Source organism: Linepithema humile, chromosome 5, assembly GCF_040581485.1.
Source record: "Linepithema humile isolate Giens D197 chromosome 5, Lhum_UNIL_v1.0, whole genome shotgun sequence".
Classification (NCBI taxonomy): Eukaryota; Metazoa; Arthropoda; class Insecta; order Hymenoptera; family Formicidae; genus Linepithema; species Linepithema humile.
This window is the reverse complement of record NC_090132.1, coordinates 27,705,035-27,710,349: the sequence shown is the minus strand read 5'-3', so window position 1 is coordinate 27,710,349 and position 5,315 is coordinate 27,705,035. Positions and strand designations below refer to the sequence as shown.

Below are 5,315 nucleotides of genomic sequence, written 5' to 3'. Positions count from 1 at the left end.
GAGATGTGGGAGAAGAGAGGGGAAAAGAGCGAGAGAGACAGCAAACTCGCAATGTCAGTAACGTAACGATACGCGATGGTATTGCAAGCTACATCTGTTTAATTAATACCATCAAAAACGTACCACAAAAACGTAACGGTAAAATCTTGTAAAACAAATTGCCGTTGTGCTTTGAACGAAGCTAAATATGGGTGCGTAGATACAAATTCTATCGCGAGCGCAAGAGCGAAATGTGTTCGCGGTTTATTTCGTTCTCGACACGCGACTCGCGTTATGAATTATTTATTGAAACATAAATGTGAAGCAAAATTTCTCCCTTGACAATCCCTTGCATTCAATCGAATTCGCTCTAATTTAAATGTCACTTTTTTATCAGAAGATTAGTTTAACCGCATAAATCTTTGTCATTGCAGTAAAAAGTAAATAAACAAGTGTCAGAGTGTGTACAAAATACGTCTTATTTTAATTATTATTAAAAGCAGAAGAAATTATATATATTAAACGAGACCTTGCACTCCACGATATCGCGGTTTCCGCAAAAACATCCGACAGAAAGATGATTAAAGGATCTCGGACAGACGCTTCTTAGCGAACGCATTAATTATATCTTCCAGCTAATGATACGATATATATAATTCCATATTACATTTAAATTCAATGTATACATCTGCCAATACATTCTAGTTTTTTAATAAATCGCAAACAAGATCCGCTGTGAATATCGCAAAATAATCACAGCGCTGCTACTCTCTCGCTTACATCTCCAAAAATAATATCGATTTGATTAGAGAGTTTCTTCGGATTATTTTGTTGCGAAAATTCGAAGAAATGTTCTGATCAACCCAATACATATTTCGCGCCGAAAGGAAAGCGAAACGAGCACGACACGTTGAGCAAATCCATTCGTCCATGCGAATTTCCACGCGCGCGACCCACGCCCGAAGATCCTCGGGTGGCTCGTTACATCACTGATCGCGACCGGCCGACGAATTCGTCGTGCCAGAGGCACCATAGAAGAGAAAGAGAGTGAATCAAAGAAGTAATTATACGTGACGTCACCCGACTGGTTTCAACACCCGACCCGAGTGCAACGAGTCGAAGCGAGTTCGAGTCGCGGCAAGTGGGCCAGAGGGGCCCTCTCTGTCGCAATTACGCCTCTTGGCGTGTGGAAGATGCGCGTGGATGGAAGAAATGCAGTTTCCTTACCACCGTGCCGGGTGGGAGAAGACGAAAATAGCACCTCCCAAATTTTATGACCGGTAAATCACCGAAGCGTTAATGCCGATACTGTGCGCCACTTAAAACGGGCTAACGGACGTATTAGCCATAATAATTCCGACGAGCGAGTAGGAAATTAAATAAACCTTTCCTAATTATTAATCAGCGAATGCGAGTTAGCGGACAATTGTCGGAAAGTGTCGCAACCGTCCAGTCGATCGCAGAATATTCGTTGCGCACTGTATTTTATATCGATAGCACTCAAAAAATATATACCGCTAGCATATGCACATATTAATAAACATATTTGTGTATTAATAAATACATTTAATAGTTCATCTTTGTGCGTGTCACGTATGTCTGCTGCACATGATTGTATACTCGAGCAAAGATATTTTTCATATCTGCCACGTTAAAAAATACAAATGCGAAAGATCATTGAAAACTTTGAAAATAGATATGGTAATTGAAAGAATGAGCGGATAAAAATATAGCATTGATTCATAGATTAATCAACTCATGTATTCATAAATATTTTACCGGTTTTAAACTTCGTTTGCAATCCCAGAGATTTATACACATTGAAGCAGAAAATATCTGAAAGTCGTAATGACCGTTGATCGTGCCATTCTCCGTAAATGTCTAAATGCTATAAAACTTCCAATTAACTCTTTGTAGCCTAATTTTGCAAGAATGCGCGGATAATAGTGCACATAAATTTCTTTTTACATTATATCCATATAGAAAACTGGAACTTATTTCTTAAATAATCTACACAATTTTTTTAAAGAAAGGAAAATTAGAAATAAAATTTAAAAAAAAATTAATTTCTGTTATATAAGTAAATAATTTTGATAAAATGCATATTTTTCCCCAGACAATTCTTTCGTCTACAGATGTATTTCAAATTAAGATTACCTTGATATTTTATTACTTTAAACATCGCGAACGTATGCAATTATTGTGCGGAGTAAGCACATAATAATGTTCCAAAGCACGGCTGTAATAAGGAATCTACAACGTCGCACGACTTGACAAACATCTCTCGAAATCGCGGCTTAGGAATCTTCGTGTAAATATAGATCATAAATATGAGAATAAAGCGAGTAATAGAGAGTTATTATTAAAATTATGATAAAGCAAATACAGCGATTCTAAAAAATATCAATATCAATTCGAATAAATTAATACAAACGTCGAAAATGTGTCGAATTTTCAGAGTATAAAAAGCAGTTTAAATAAAAATTTTTTTTTACATAATATCAATTTTTGAGACCTTCTCTGTCAATTTAAACGCCTCCTAAGTTTGAAGACACGAAAGGAAAAAAAAATAAATAAATACTGCATCCACCTGTTGAGCTGAAGCAACAGTTTTAAAATAGAAAAAATTACAGGAGGACGAGAATTGCTCGAATGCAGAATATTTGCACGAAATTCAAGACGACTCTTTCTAGAGCGAGAGATCTAATAAACCAGTATGCACAGGACGCTTGACAAGGATGCAAGGCTTGAGGCCTTAATACGCCGCGGTTGGAGTATGTGTATCGGGCGACGTGTACGTGTCTCCACGCGCGCGAATACATTCTCGGCGTGGCAATCTCGGTATTCATATCGGAGCTCCACGACGTAGGCAGAGAGCAGAGGTATCCGCGAACGGATCCCGTGATGCCGTCACTAAGCAAGGAGCTATTTTCAGGCCCATCGGCATTATCGGCGGTCGCGCCTTCGCAGAAGCGGAATCCGTTCGCGGACAAAGATAATAGGGCCCCGGCGAGATCGCTCCGCTGCTCTTTTGCGCGTATCGATGAATAATCGTCCGATTGTTATCCGCGATATACTCCGCTTATCTCGGTGAGAGATCGACCGGCGACACACGCGCCGGCCTTCTGCAAATACAAACGCGCGCTCGCGCGTAACACACGCACCGATAGTTCCTGCATTGTGAGCTTATCTCCGCTACTCGTTTTTACGTTTTCTTATAACAGCAGATTGTGACCGAGATCTCAGATATACCGGGTGGAAACGGAAGTTTACTGCAACGTGACTCCGCGACCGCAAACGTATCGACGTGTATAACGAGCTATTTTATCTGCATTTTGATACGAGAATAATATATTTAATTTATATTTATGTACAGTAAATTTTTTATGTATTTTTAATTTAAATTTTGCGGATAAAAATCTGCTTAAAAAAAATAGCGCTCAGAATATATAAATATTACAAATATATGTATAATGCGTTAAAAAATCTAATCCTCATTTCTTTTTGCTTAGAAAAGTATGTTTAGCGTAAAAAGGATTTCGGAAACATAATTTTTAAAGGCTACGTGGACACATTTTCAGAATATTTTTAGTGTATTTGCTTGAAGAATAAACGTAACACGGCAATTTTTCATTTTGGATCACTCTTTCTGAAACATCTTTATGCAAACGTATTTGAATCTAAACGCGCAGTATGTTACGTAGAATGACTATTCCTATCGCCGCAATTACGCAGTAATGTAACATTCAATATACATAGTTAGACGATTAACTCGCCGCTAATCGTAAGATTGTGCGCGCTAATTCCCGCATTGATAGCCGTTTATGTCTATCGTCGGCAGGTGCGGATATATTATAAGTCGATGAGAAAATATCACTTTCTATTAGAATTTATGCTGAAAGCGTATCGGTTCAATTTTTTCAAGATACCGAATTCTTTTCGCGATGTAAAATATATTTTTCTGTATTCACAGCATGCAAAGTTGAATAGATATGAATTCTGTACAAAGTTGTAAGGTAAGATTTTGTCCGCGGACAAGACCGACAAAGATCGATCTCTCATATCCAAGAACGATTTCGAAATGTGGCAAAGCAATAGGTGAAAGGAGTGAGCGTGAAGCAACCGGTCTCTAAGGCGCAACAGGTGTTAATGTCATCCTCGCCACCCTATATACCTTTTACTACAATACACGCCCTTCATTTGAAATTCCTGATTGAAAAGAACTCTTTTGTGTGGCGTATGATTTATTGATTGTAATGAAATCAAATGTTGCAAAGATAAAATTGATAATATTGTGCTCGAAATATTCTTGAACAAAAAAAGAATAAATATATCAGATAAATATAGAAATAAATGCAACAGATAAATTGATATAAGATAAAAATTTTATGTAATAAAAGAAATACGACTGAAACCTTTTCAAAAGGATATAACAATTTTTTTTTTTTTAATATAAATTGCATAAATTTTACAATTATGATTGAAGTGCGCGTAAAATTGAAAGTGATAATGCTTATAAATAAAATTTTATTTTCATAGATTAAAAGACTCATAAAAATAGCTACTTCACATTTCTATCGCCTCTTCTATATTTCCTTAAAATAATTGTCCAAGTAAATTAAAATCGTACGATACGTGCGCGAATTTTACAAGCTATTTAATTGATCACGTTCAACCACATCTTTGCAAGCACCGACATTCAATAAAAGGAAATCGCAATGCGTACATTGATCCATGATGACAGCACTTGCATAATGAGGTGTGCCGGGTTTAAAATTAGCACCTGCTTCTGACCCGAGTTCCGATCGTTTCATTCGCCGCGATAGCGATTTCGACTGTCATAAAAGATGTTTGCTCGACAAAAACGGATTTTTACGCTTCTTCACGTGGAAACGATCAATGAGATAAAAGTACTACGCATTTCCGGGATTTATGCGATAAGGCGACAAATACGTCAACGCAAAAAAAATTCTAATGGATGAACTAGCTAGAAATAAACGTACAATAGATACTGTGTGATAAACAAATAGAAAAATTCAAGCCCGAACAACACTCAAAAAAATGATCTTGCAATAATAGCTAAAATTTTCTAGGTGTAAAAAATTAACTAAAACAAATAAATGATTAGCAACTGTTGTGATATTGCATATGTAATTACTTAATCAGTTTAGATGACAGAAACAGAATATATATCTGTATTGTTTGTGAACTTTAAAAAGAAAGTTTCTCTAAAGCGCCTATCTATATAAGATCAATCACGTGTTAGATCATGCAATGAATAACATTTAGCAATGGTACCTAAATTTTTCAGAAGCTATTGCTAGAACATTACTGCT

At 36.5% G+C, this 5,315-nt stretch overlaps 1 protein-coding gene across 1 annotated transcript in view; it reads right to left on the bottom strand.

The window, feature by feature from the left end:
* The window catches only part of for (cGMP-dependent protein kinase for), a 57,589-nt gene that overhangs the window by 48,647 nt on the left and 3,627 nt on the right, over window positions 1–5,315 (bottom strand). The gene's annotated exons all lie outside the window — the stretch shown is intronic.